Here is a 14,518-nt window from a genome sequence, read left to right as displayed (position 1 = left end):
CCTTGTTGACTCAGAGTCACTCACATTAAACCAAGAAGGTGAAAGTAAAGAAGCTGCGTCACTGCTCCTCTGGCCATGCGGAAAGAAAAACACGGGACTTGGCCACCAGAAGACCTTGTAGTGGCCTCGGGCATTCCTGCCCACCCCCCCGGCCCACGCAAACCATGACTCAGAGGCTTCAGGCAGCCTGAGCATCTCCAGCTATGTCCTTTAGTGCCTGCAAAGTCTTAATGTTCAGAAAATTGTGGCAAACCTGTGGCATTCCTTCATCTTTGTTCCTCTAGCACATCTAATTCCTTAAGTATCTAATCCCTTAAATGAAATCTCTTCCAGTGTGATGTACCTAGAGTGGTTTCTGTTTTCCCCACCAGACCTTGGCTGATACATCCATGTTGAGGATTTGGAGCTTATCTAGAAGGCCATGGGTGGAAGGGGGCATTGACAGATTTTAAGTAGGGAAGTGAACAGACTAGATTTGCATTTTAGAAAGATTACTCTGAATCCACTGAGTAAAATGGATTAGAAGGAACCCATCGGTAGGGAAAGGAAATTCACTTAAAAGACAAAAAAATGAAAATAAGAGATGATGGTCATTTAAACAAGTCTGGTGGGAGTGGGGATAGGCAGATTTGAGAGCTATTTAGCTAGAGACTGAATACATCCTTGGTGATTGATGGAATGTGATAAGTGAAAGGAAAGAACAATGACACATGGGAGCCAGATTTTGATCTTCAACAATGGATAGTTAAGAGAAAATAGTTCAAAGCGAGGAAAAGAAAGATGGTAGCATAAAAGCTGGATAAAATTAAGCAGATTCATCACAAGCAGTGCCAGAACAACCCACCTCTACCTTGTTATAGCAGTATGTCTCAAATAAGGGTTCCAGCGAACACCAGTTCTATCAATTGCCTAGACTGGGACAGGAAAAGCTTTTCTGTAAAGAGCACGATAATAAATATTTTCAGTTGTACAGGCCATTTGGTCTCTGTGTCTCCAATGCAAATGTTCAACTCTGCTAGAGTGCTAAAGCAGCCAAAAAAGACAACACAATGAATGGGTGTCACCATGTTCCAATAAACTTTACAAAAACGCGTCACTGGGATAGATTTAGCCTGTGGGCCATAGTCTGTCAGCCCCTGGCCTAGAGGAAAAAGAACAGTCTATCTCCTTCCTAGAAATTCACAGAGCACATCGCACACACTCTGAAATCCTGTGAGGTAAGGGAAGCCACTGCTTTGGCTTACTAGACCCAGCAGTTCTCAAACTTATTTGGCTTCAACTTCTTATTCTCATGTAACTATTATTAACATCCAGCAGAACTAATGTTCTGTGTATCACACCTTAGGAAACACTGACCTACAGATTGGGTTTTAGAGAACAAAGGAAAACGATTCCATTTGACCTGAAGGCCAAATGCCACATTCCACACCTAATCCTGGGAGAAGGGCATTCTGCCCTGCTGTGGTCAGCAGGCCCAGCTCCAGGAAGCCTCTGCTAGGCTCCAGTCCCCAAGAGGGTGGAGGCAGAGTGAGGATGGCGTTGCTGCCTGGCAAGAAAGGCCTACCTTCGTTTCTCTCTTCCTTCCGCCTTCCTCTCAACAGCAGCTCTTGCTACTGCCAACTCCTTCTCCGAAGGAATTGATTTACTGGGTTTCCTTTAAAACCTCCCGGACACTAACACAATAAAACCACTCCTTACAAGAGTTAAAGCAGACGAACACAACACTAATAAATTACCGATTTTTTTTTAAGTAGCTTAAAACAACACGTCCCAGATTCCAGTCCAGCCCAGGAAGGCTAGCTTTGCAAAGGTCCTAGAGCTCCCATCTGACGCCACATGCTGACTACCTCTTACCTGGGCCGCTGCAAAAACTGTGCTGGATCTTTTTCTAGCCTTCAGTTTTTTTTCTCAGTCCAGTCCACTCCACACACACTGAGGAAATAATTTTGTAAAGCACCTTCTTTCATCAAAACACTTTTTCCTCAAAGCCTTCAATTGGTCTGTAAGGCCTATCCATAGCACCACAGGCCTTAGGGACACTCAGCCAGTTAAAGGCCTTCTATCATCTGACTCCAACTTACCTCTGCATCATAACTGCATTAGTTTGCCCATATGGAACCGGCTCCAGGCACATAAGTATTACCTGAATGTTCAAACACACCAGAAATATCTTCCCAACTCAATTCTGTCTGTTCTAGACCTTCCAAGCCTAGTGGTTCCCAAATACAGCTGCACCGGAGAATTAACTGGGGAATTTTTTATAAATGACAGACTTATAGATACTACTCCAGACTTCTCTAATTAGAATCTCCTAGGGGTGGAGCATTAGAAACTTCTATTTAAACAAGCTCCCTGGGTATTTCTTATGTAGCCAGCCCACACCAACTGGGGACCGTCGATGGCCCAAACTCTTCATTTAAGTCTCCAAGGTCCTAGTCTGAAAAAGGCCACAGGTGCTGCACCAAAAAATAACTAGCCTTCTTCAGTGTTTTCTTGTCCATTTACCATGAAGTAAATAGAGCTGTCTGCCATATGATTTCATAGATAAATAAATGTTGAAAGCTGGCCAAAATCTTCAGCACTAAGATTTTTGCTTACAAGTCAAATTTTCAGGGTGCCCGGCTGGGTCAGTTTGTGGAATGTGCCAACTCTTGATCTCAGGTTTGTGAGTTCAAATCCCATGCTGGGTGAAGAGATTACTTTAAAAAATAAAATCTCAAAAATAAATAAATGTCAAATGTGCAAAAATATATCGGGGGTGGGGGAGAAGAAGGGGAATTCGAGAAAGGTGATCAAGAGGTACAAACTTCCAGGTATAAGATAAGTGGTAGGGATGTAATGCACAGTGTGGTGACCTTGGCCAAGAGAGCAAATTCTAAGAGTTCTCATCACAAGGAGAAAACTTTTTCCTTTCTTTTCTTCTTTGTTTTTATTTCATCTATATGAGAAGGTGGATGTTAGCTGAACCTATTGTGGTAATCTGTCACAAATAAATATATATATATATATCTCAAACCATCACACTGTACATCTTAAACTTACTTAAACTTTTATTTCTCAATACAACTGAGAAGAGAGAGAAAATATCTTTTTAAAAAGCTAGTCTAGCTACAGAACTGGTTGCCAAGGTGTGGGTAATCGGTGAAATTTACTTTATAAACTTTGTAATATTCATGCTACTGACAGATTAGAGAAAGAAACTCAAGTTTCTTTTATCCCCCAAGAATGCAGGCAGATTCCAAGACTGGGAATGACAAAGGCAGTGGCTGAGTTCTAGGCAGATGAGTAGACGATTGTGCCATAGCCTCCAGGGAGTCCCCAGCAACTCACCGGTATCCTAAATGTCATTCGGTGCCTACCCTCCACCTGAACCTCCATCTCTGCTAGTTAAGGGCACATTAGAAAGCCACGTAGTCACCCTCAGGCATAGAAGATGAAGAACCAATGGCCAGCAGCACACTGGCCACAGCAAACCCCATCATTCCATAATCAGTTTCAGAGAGGGGGGCCAAAAAAACAATTTCTCTGCAAGAATGATCAGCAAAATCCATGACCCCAGTCGCCTATAAGAAACAGAACTTGGGCTGATATATACACACCTGGAAGGCAGGATCTGTGTTTTGCTTCACTATCATCCTCCCAGCGCCTACATAAGTGGCAGCACACAACAGGTCCTCGGATCAATGTGTGGAATGAGCTAGTAATGACCCCAATGCTGTTTTGTGTTCCACTGGACAAGTCAAGAATTCATCCTACAGTAACATCGGTTACAGGGCAGAGGCTTTGGACCCAGGCACAACTTAGCCTCTCTGAGCCACAGCTTCTTCATCTGCATTAGAGGATAATCCACATAACTCCTAGCATTTGTAGGATTAAGCAAAATAGCGGTCTAGAGTGCTAAGCACGGTAACAATAGTAGCCATTCAATAATGGCAGCTACTATCATAATTAAGAGTAAATACACAATCGGTTTCTCAGTCACAGATTCCGCAACCTGCAAATAGCAGCCAATTCAAAAAAAAGAACTCTTACTCTCTTGCCAAAATATGAAAACTTCGACTGAGAAAGTGCTGACTCCAGTTTAGATTATACACAGATCCCATAGAGCAGGCTACCCACAATCCAAATTTGTGCCACTGGATGTTGCTGCTACCAGTAATGAAGGGAAGAAGTTTTTAAAAACAAAAGCCTTTACAGAGTTCATGGCTGCCTCAGCACAGACACCTGGGGCAGCTTACACAGAACATCTCCAGCGGTCCCTACAGCCGGCCATTCCAACCCTGGGAACACCCAGGAGAACACTGACAGAGGAGCTCAGGGACAAGTGCGATAGGAGTGGATCATCAGTAACTAGAGTGGGCAAACTAGTCCCTGGATACCACAGCCCCATAGCACAGCCTCTTGAGGATCTTTGAAATCCGCTGGATTGCAGACAACGTCCATGAAACAGACTTACTGTTAGAACTAAAGGACCATGGGTGCTTTATTTTGGCCTAAAAGACAAACATCTTGACCACGACTGGGGTTTTATTCTTCTATTTCCAATATCTAGTAATAGAACAGAAATCTCAGTCAAGTCTGAGCCCCACTATCTATTCATCACACACCTAAAGCCACATGATAATGCGATCTGCTGAGTCAACAATGTAGACCACACAGGTAAGGTGATCTACGAGACAGGGTTCTCTTGAGATTCACGTTTCCCAAGGAATAAGGGTGAAAAAAAGATGCCATATGCATGCCTCTTGCCATGCCAAACAGATGCTTATGACACAGGCAGCACCACCATCACAATGCAAAGGCGTCTGGATAGGAGGCCTTTAGATATTCCTTTCGCTGGTCCCCCAACCCTGGCATATACAGGCCTGGCCACAATACCAACAGCAAATACAAATTTCAAAGGGCCTTAGAGTCCTAGACTCAGTCGATATTTTGCCACACTAAAAATTTTGAATTCCATTCCCAGTTCTGCTGTTCTATATTAGTGATGGAGTGTGTGAACCATGTCTTTTCTAACTAGTGATAGCTCATACTCAGATTGTGATTAATGTCCCCTTTTGGGCTGACAGAGCCCTTCCTGCATGAGCTATGTCCATCAGAATAAGGTGGCTTTTAAACATTTCGATTAGAAATAGCTGGCTAGAGAGGGGACTATGAAAATTATATAAGACTTAGGAGCCAGTCATAAAATAAACTCAGTATTGATGGGGATGTAGGATCTGGAACAGACACACTGTTGATGGAGCATAAATCAGCACACTTTATAAAACTGTGCGGCAGTACCTACAACATAGGCCTATGCTAGGACCCAGCAAGTCTACTGTAGGCATACACCCAAGAGAAATGAAAACATCCATCCACTCAAAAACTTGTATATGAATGTACACAGGAGCATTATTCATAACTGCCCAAATCTGAACACTACCCAAATGTCCATCAACACTAGAAAACAGTGATACCTTTGCACACACAATGGAATACTATACAGCGGTGATCTACAATCACACACAACAATATGAATGAATCACACATCATGTAAGCAAAAGAAGCCAGACACAAGAGTATATACTTCAAGGTTCTACTTATATAAGGTAGAAAACAGGTAAAACTGATCATTGCTGTTTGAAGTCAGAATAGTGGTAACCCTACGAAGGAATAGTAACTGGAAAAATATCCTAAGATGGGCTTTCTGGGGTGGGTGCTAGTAATATTTTGTTTCTTGATTTGAGTGCTGATTATACACGTGTTCAGCTTGTGAAAATTCACTGAGTTACACACTCAATGGGCATTTTTCAATATGCATGCTATATACTTCAATAAAAAGTTAAAAAAAAATAAATCCAGTAGAGCCAATTTCCTGTGATGTCCTTAAAGTGCCACCTAGTGGCACAAATTAAATGTAAACAAGAGGGAAGCTTCATCTCTAGTGACTTCAAAAATATTGTCCCATTTCTAACAGCACATTTTAGGACTGGACTGAAACAGTGCCCCAGACTAAAATAAGCAAACAAACAAATGGCTCTCATCTGGCACAGAGAATCCCTCACACACGGATTCAGCAGCAAGTGACGCTGTCTACCACAGGGCACGTTAGTACCAACGAGCTGGTGACACCCATCACCTCCCAACCCCACCTGTGATCTGCCGCAGCGGGAGTATTTACACCATAGACAGCAAAGGCTATGGAGTGGGGATTTTTCTTTTTTCAGGGAGAAGGCTAACCAACACACCAGGAGGTGATACCTACAGAACTTGCTGAACAGAACAGGGTATTCAGGAAGAGTTGGAAAAAAAAGAAAGAAAGAAAGAAATCCTTTATCCTGTTTCTCCTGGACAGGGTTCATTTTTTCCCTCTTTTTCACCTTAGAGGCAAGGTCTTACTCTGGTTTCTTCTAATGATGCCTGAGAAACACAAGGTTAGGAAAGCCTTTGAATGAAGCTGCCAGATGAATAAAGAATATTTTCCCAAGGTTTTGCTAGTAAACTCTGAAAGATGGAGCATCTTGGTCGATAAAGGTCCTCAAGGCAAAGATGCAAACTATAAATAAAGGCATCATGACCCTTGAGTTAGGAGATAGTGGGTTAAAAGGCTTATGAGGACACCTGTCTTTCCATCAATTCTTCTCCTTCATGTTTCCATTATTTACAGAAAAAGGTGATGATCTATATTTGGGCTACAGGGTACAGTCTGCTGACCCCTGATCTAGGCAGAGGGCCAGCCCATGAAAGGTTACAGAGGTGGAAAAGAATGCCATTCTACTACAAGTGGTTTTTAAGCCAGTCCAACACTCATTCTGGGTTAAGGACTGGCCACTAATTTCTGGTTATCCTGAGCCTGCTCCTCTGTTCGCCAACTAGAACCTGCTTCTGTTTTGCTGGGCCTGGAGTGTTAACAATTATAACAGCCAATTGTCACTGAGGCTTGACTATATGCCAGGCACCATTCTAAGTGCTTTACAGATACAACCTCATTTAATCATTTTAACAACCCTATGAAAGCAGACACCACCATTGTCTCCACTTTACACATGATGAAACTGAGACAGACACACTAAATAACATGCCCAAAGATACACAGCCAGTAAGAGGCAGAGATAAGATTTGAACCCCGAGTCCATGTTCTTAACTACTCTGTCAGGGCCCGACTCCTAGTTGTCTTCCATTGGCCTTTCCCATGAACACCATAGCACATGTGGACACCCTTCCATCCTGACCCACTTCTGTACTTGCCCCTTCCCTGACACACAGCACAGAGGAATGCTGCTTAGTTTTGGTTACTGTGGGGTAAGGAGGACAGAGAAAAGACATAAGGATTCCATTGTTTAGGAACCTAGAAACCAACCATAACTGACCGCCAGGAGAAAAACTGGGCTAGCTTATTAGTTATAGAAAAAAAGGCATTCAGCTACTGCTTGACAATACAGCATGAGAAAATGGATTTAAATGGGACACATATACCCACCAGGAGAGACTATAAAATGGATGGTGTTATGTAGAGGAGGATTAGGAGGAACTTAACGGAGGACCATGGGGGAGAAGAAGGGGGGAAATGGTGGGGGAAAGGGAGGGAGGCAAACCATGAGAGACTCTTNGGGGGGCGGTGGGGGGGGGGGGGGGGGGGGGGGGGAGATGGGCATGGAGGGGGGCACTTGTGGGGATGAGCACTGGGTGTTATATGGAAAACAACATGACAAAAAAAAAAAAAAAAAAAAAAAAAAAAAAAAAAAAAAAAAAAAAAAAAAAAAAAAAAAAAAAAAAACCAGATGGTGTTAGGCATGACTGCCTTCAAAGGGTGAGGAAAGATGAAGGAGTTACAGGATAAGAAGGATATCGCAACTTTTGTGCCGTCATGGTTGTTGGCAAAGCATGGGCCTATTGTAAGCACACTCCATCAGCACCTGATGAACTGACTACATGAACTTACGGCATCTCCAGAGGCATGATGCCAGCAAAGTAAGCTTTCCATAACAATACCATGAGCACAGTACAGGGGCGGGGGGCTAAGAAAGCTCCTAGTGGTGGGGTAAAGCTAATTCAGTAAGAGGTTTCATAACATAAAGTGTATCCCTGATAAAGATAATGGTAAACTCAAATTGCTAAGAAGAGATAGGTTAAGGGATGCCTGGCTGGATCAGTTGGAAGAGTGTGCAACTCTTGATCTCGGGGTTGTGAGTTTGAGCCCCATGTTGGATGCAGAGACTACTAAAAGAAAGAAAGAAACTTTAAATATCAGCAAAAAAAAAAAAGCTAGGTTAAGAAAATAGTTTTGAGACATGGTTGGAGAGCACAGCATAGTAGGAAGAACTGGTACGCTGAGGCAAGATAGCCAGGATTAGAATCACCGCACTAATTCCAATGTGCTGTGCATGACCTTGAGGAAATTCCTAAAGGTCTGTACGCCTTGGTTTACTTAACTGCAAAATGAGAATAGCAATAGATCCCATCGCACATGGTTGTTATGAAGATTAAGTTAGTGAATATTTGTCAAGCACTCAAAAGAGCATCTGGCACATAAGCACTATATGTAATTATTCATTATGCAGAAGTTCTGCCTTTTTGTTACCTTTTAAAAAGCAGAATAAGGGCTACACTTGGCCTTTTGCTACACCAAATATAGTCCACTGACCCAAGTGTGAAGGCTATTTTGGCCAAGATAAATTTAAGTCTGCATGGAAAAAGGCACTTTAGCATTTTTGCCTAATGTATGGAAATCCTTCATATTTAGAAAATTATTCGGGTCACCTGGGTGGCTCCATCGGTTAAGCATCCAACTTCAGCTCACAGGTCACGATCTCACAGTTCGTGGGTTTGTGCCCCGCGTTGGGCTCTGTGCTGACAGCTCGGAGTCTGGAGCCTGCTTCGGATGCTGTGTCTCCCTCTCTCTCTGCCCCTCCCTCACTTGCACTCTGTCTGTGTGTCTGTCTGTCTCTCTCTCTCAAAAATAAAATTAAAACATTTAAAATAATTTTTAAAAAAAGAAAAAAATTTATTCGTGAGCACGGAGACTGGAAACTCTAACTTTTAACAAATCTATAGTTAATTTTTGTGATGTACAATGAATGATTTTTCTCTCAACATTTATCGTTAAATTTCTAGGGCCTTCTCACAAACCTTTCCCAGCTCCCCTCTTCACGAGAGCTGGCTAGCTGTGAGGTCCCAAGAAACTCACTTTGACTTTCTGAATCTCAACTTCTTATGCTGTAAAATTACATGCAAGGACAGATGTGAGTACACAAACATAAAAAATGTTAAAATTAAAAAAGACTCAGACAGGGGAACCTGGGTAGCTCACTTGGTTTAGTATCCAACTTCGGCTCAGGTCATAATCTCATAGTTTGTAAATTCAAGCCCCATGTTGGGTTCTGGGCTGAGAGCTCAGAGCCTGGAGCCTGCTGTAGGCTCTGGGTCTCCCTTTCTCTCTGCTCCTCCCCTACTCATGCTGTTTCTCTCTGTCTCTCAAAAATAAATAAATCTTTAAAAAAAAAAAAAGACTCAGACACACTCAGAATCAAGGTCAACATCCCAATGGGGCCAAATCACAAAGCGGTTGGCCAGGCTGAGGGTTCGGAAGCAGGTAGAGGCAGCTGAGAGCTCACAGGTTTTAAATGCCCCACATGAGACAAGAAACCGGCGCCAAGCTCGTTTCCTGAAGCCAGAGGCTAAGGTGCTTCACTACCTATAAAGCTGCAAAACTGGGAGGAAGTCTGCGCAGGTGCTCCAAACTGCCTACCTCAGAAAGGAAGCAGAAGCACATATAGCACCGCAGCCTGGTCTGAGGCTGAGCTGCCGTCTGGTGCCATCTGCACCATCTCTGACATCTGCACGAGATGGAAGCACTCAACGTCAAGTGTAAGAACTGGCCCTACCCATGGGGTGCCTGGGTGGCTCAGTCAGTTAAGCATCCGACTTCGGCTCAGGTCATGATCTCACCGTTCATGGGTTTGAGCCCCGAGTCGGGCTCTGCTGACAGCTAGCTCAGAGCCTGGAGCCTGTTTCAGATTCTGTGTGTGTGTGTCTCTCTCTCAGAAATAAATAAAAAAAAAAAAAACGTTAAAAATTTTTTAAAAAAAGAAAGAAAACATTAAAAAATTTAAAAAAAACCTGGCCCTACCCTGGAGGCCCCCTGGTGTGGGGCCATGGACTGTGGTTGGCAGACACGCCAATGAACTGCTGGACAGGGAGGAGCTCCAAAAACTGAGAATGAAATTTAAATTTAAACTCCAATTCAAAATAAGACTGGTAAACAAATTCCCACAAGCATGAATAAAAACACCCAACACTAAGAACAGCCGAGAGAGAGAGAGGGAGGGGGGGAGAGAGAGAGAGAGAGAGAGAGAGAGAAGATGAATTTGCCTCCTTACAAAAATGAAAACAAATGAAGTTGAAAAGAACTTCAAAATAATTATGCTTAAATCCTCTCCAAGTTAAAAGTAGAAAATGCATCTTTAAAAAGAACAGACAAGTATGAAGCAGAAATTAGGAGAAATGAAACAAGAACAGATTGATATAAACAAGAATGGACTATAAACTTGGAATCATACACAGTTACACAAAAGAATGATTATCTTGGAAGATGAAGGTTTCATCGAGGGCCTGGAGGGATCATGACATAAAAAGATGAAAGAGTCACTACTAGAAATAAAAGGTGTACTGACAGACATAGAAACCTAGCTAACTTCAAGAAGTTATAGAACATGGTTTTTCAGATGGAAAATGCACACCAAGCATCAAGAATAAATAAATTTAAATCTATTCTTAGACACATCACAGTGAAATTAACACAGAACATTGAAAAGAAAGTTTTAAAAGCCACCCTAGAGAAAAAATAGTCACACCAAAGGAAACAAAAATAGATTAACAGTACAATTTTCAGCAGCAACAACAATAAACACAAGAGGAGAAGATCATGCATTCAAAACACTGAAGGAAAACAACTGGAACCTGGAATTCTGCACAATGCAAAATTATCATTAAGAGAAAGGGCAATTAGGGTATACTCTCCAGAGAACATAGATTTAAAAAACTAGAAGGTGGGAGGGGGAGGGAGAAAAAAACTACTACATGCTAGATTTCAGCAGTTTATTTGAAGCTCATAATTGCTGAAGTTACCCTAATTATATGATTATGCAATATTACACGTCTTACAAGTTCTGAGAGCATGGTATGTAAAAGTAGCTACCAAGAGTCATCTGACTCTGATAAAGCTTTGAGTGACTTCTTAAAATTCTAATTGTCCCGTAAGAGAGCATTTTTCCCTTTTCCCCAAACCTCAATTGAAAGAGAAACTCTTTAAAAGAAAACCTACATAATTTTCCCATCAAAAACACCTATCTAAACTATTACCAATTACTTAGCAGTTTACCTCCAAATGCTTAACAGTAGACACTTGATATTTTAAGTTTATCTATTTATTTTGAGAGAGCAAACGAACACGGGCACATGTGAGTGGGGGAGGGCAGACAGAGGGGGAGAGAATCCCAACCAGGCTCTGTGCTGACAGCCTGACACAGGGCTTGAACTCATGAACTAGGAGATCATGACCTGAACTGAAATCAAGGGTCAGATGCTCAACCGACTGAGTCACCCAGGTGCCCCTACACCTGACATTTTAGAGTGAAATGCCTGGGGAGACCTTCACGGACACCCTGATTCACACACAGACCACTCATGTACAATCTCCCCCAAAACAAGAATGTACTTCTATAAACAAGTTATCATCAGGTGAGATAGGTAAATTATAAATGAATTACTTAAGTAACTCCTGTAGACCCTCAAAAAGAGTAGAAATTCACTGAGGAGTTAAAAACCTCAAAAGCCCACTGGGAAAAGAACACTGGCCAGTAATGCCGAGAAAATCCAAGCATGGCAAACGTGATCCAGAAATGTTGCAGCTCACCCTGAGAAGGCAGAACACATTATCAAAGGTCCACTAAATACTTTTATGTGGAACAATCAGGAAACATTTCTGTATTCAGCTGCTGTCTCTCTTTCCCACTATTTTTCATGTAACCATTTTAATAGATGTCTAATATCTTATTAGGCAGATATATATAATACCTTACCAGAGGCACCTTAAACATTTGTTGTCTGTTTTGTTTTTTATTTTTATTAATACTAAAATAAATGTCATCATAGAACTTTTTCTTTCTTTTGAACTGGTTCTCAGGATAAATTCTGATGGCATTTGCTGATAGCTGGCAAAACTGCGCATGCTCTTTAAACAGGGGCGATTTATCCATTCTTAATGTATTTTTTTTTTACAAATAGTTTATTGTCAAATTAGTTTCCACATAACACTCAGTGCTCATCCCCACAAGTGTCCTCCTCCATGCCCATCACCCCCCTCCCCCCACATCCATCAGTCCTCAGTTTTTGTCAGCATTCAAGAGTCTCTCATGGTTTGCCTCTCTCCCTCTCCCCCACCATTTCCCCCCTTCTTCTCCCCCTTGGTCCTCCGTCAAGTTCCTCCTAATCCTCCTATACGTGCAAACATATGATATTTGTCCTTCTCTGCCTGACTTATTTCGCTCAGCATAACACCCTCAAGGTCCATCCATGCTGCTACACATGGCCAGATTTCATTGTTTCTCATTGCCATGTAGTATTCCATGGTATAGATAAACCACATCTTCTTGAGCCATTCAGCTGTTGATGGACACTTAGGCTCTTTCCATGTTTTAGCTATTGTGGAGAGTGCTGCTATGAACATTGGGGTCCATGTGCCCCTATGCCTCAGCATTTCTGTATCCCTTGGGTAAATTCCTAACAGTGCTATTGCTGGGTCCTAGGGGAGTTCTATTGGTAGTTTCCTGAGGAACCTCCACACTGTTTTCCAGAGGGGCTGTACCAGTTTACATTCCCACCAACAGTGTAGGAGGGTGCCCGTTTCTCCACATCCTCGCCAGCATCTAGAGTTCTCTGTTTTGCTCATTTTAGCCACTCTTAATGTCAGTATTTCATCACTAATTCTCTTATCCTTGAACCTATCACTGTGGCAGTTTCCTTTGCCTTTTTAATTTCTCATTCAATGCCAACTGCTTTGAGAATAGTTTTCAAATTCCCTTTAATAAATCCCTATTAAGAAAGAGGACCTGTAGAACTCTCAAGATTCCATCAACAGAGGCTGCTTTAAACCACAATTGTGTCTTCACGTTACACCAACCTGGAGCTCTGGTTGGCAATTTGAGTAATCTATGAACCAGTCCTACAACTAGGGAACATACAGCAAAATGTACTGCCAAAGTCAATACAGGGGGAAAAAACCACCTTACACAAAACAGAGTCGTTCTACTGGTATATTCAACCTTGATAAATTCAAAACAAGGTTATCTATGGAGAGAAACTTATGAGAATCTGATTTTAATGTAAAACAAAGTCTTTTATTTTTAACTAGGGGCCCAAAAAGCCAATTTTGAGTTTCAATGATTTTGCTATTGTTTTCCTATTCTCTGTTTCATTTATCTCAACTCTACTTTTCATCATTTCCTTCCTTCTGCCACCTTTGGGTTTCGCTTTTCTTTTCCTCACTTCTTATGGTATGAAGTTAGGTTACTGATTTTGGATCCCTCTTTTTAACATAAGTGATTACAACTATAAATTTCCTGCGGAGTATCATGAGTACTGTTATCCCTGCATCTCATAGATTTTGGCAGGTTTTCCTTTTCATTCATCTCAAGGTGTTTTCTAATTTCACTTATAATTTCTTCTTTAACCCACTGATTTTTTAAGAGCATGTTGCCTAATTTCCACATATTAGTGATGAATCTTCCAGTGTTACTTCAATTATTGATTTCTAGTTTCATTCCACTGTGGTCATGTAATATGATTTCACTCTCCTTCAATTTACTGAGGCTTGTTTTGTGGCCTAACATATGGTCTATCCTGGAGAATGTTCCACATGCAGTTGAGGAAAATGTGTATTGTGCTGTTGTGGGGTGGAGTGTTCTACAGATGTCTGTTAGGTCTAGTTGATTTATAGCATTGTTCAAGTCCTCTATTGCCTTTTCTCTAAATTTTTTAATGTTTATTTAGTTTTGATAGAGACACACACAGACAGACAAAGCAGGAGCGGGGAAGGGGCAAAGAGAGAGGGAGACACAGAATCCTAAGCAGGCTCCAGGCTCTGAGCTGTCAGCACAGAGCCTCATGTGGGGTTCGAACTCATGAACCAAGAGATCATGACCAGAGTCAAAGTCGGATGCTTAACTGACTGAGCCACCAGGTTCCCCAGAGATTTTTACCCATTTAAAGTAATTACTAATAAGGAAAGATTTACTTCTGCCATTTGCCATGTTTTCTATGTCTTGCACCTGTTTGGTGCCCTCAGTTCCTCCATCACTTTTCTTTTTATGATTAACAGACTCTTTCCTAGTATGTCATTTTTATTACCTTCTCACTTTCATACTTTTTATCTTTTTTAGTTTTTTTTCCTAAGGATTAGTTTGTCTTTTTTTTTTTAATGTTTTATTTATTTCTGAGAGAGAGAGAGAGAGAGAGAGAGAGACAGTGTGAACAGGGG

At 41.8% G+C, this 14,518-nt stretch overlaps 1 protein-coding gene across 6 annotated transcripts in view; it reads right to left on the bottom strand.

Moving 5' to 3' along the window:
• REPS2 (RALBP1 associated Eps domain containing 2) overlaps positions 1-14,518 on the bottom strand; it is a 220,926-nt gene that overhangs the window by 41,143 nt on the left and 165,265 nt on the right. The gene's annotated exons all lie outside the window — the stretch shown is intronic.

Source organism: Hyaena hyaena, unplaced genomic scaffold, assembly GCF_003009895.1.
Source record: "Hyaena hyaena isolate Hyena2069 unplaced genomic scaffold, ASM300989v1 scaffold_80, whole genome shotgun sequence".
NCBI lineage: Eukaryota > Metazoa > Chordata > Mammalia > Carnivora > Hyaenidae > Hyaena > Hyaena hyaena.
The sequence above is the reverse complement of the archived record's forward strand: the minus strand, read 5'-3'. Positions and strand labels throughout refer to the sequence as shown.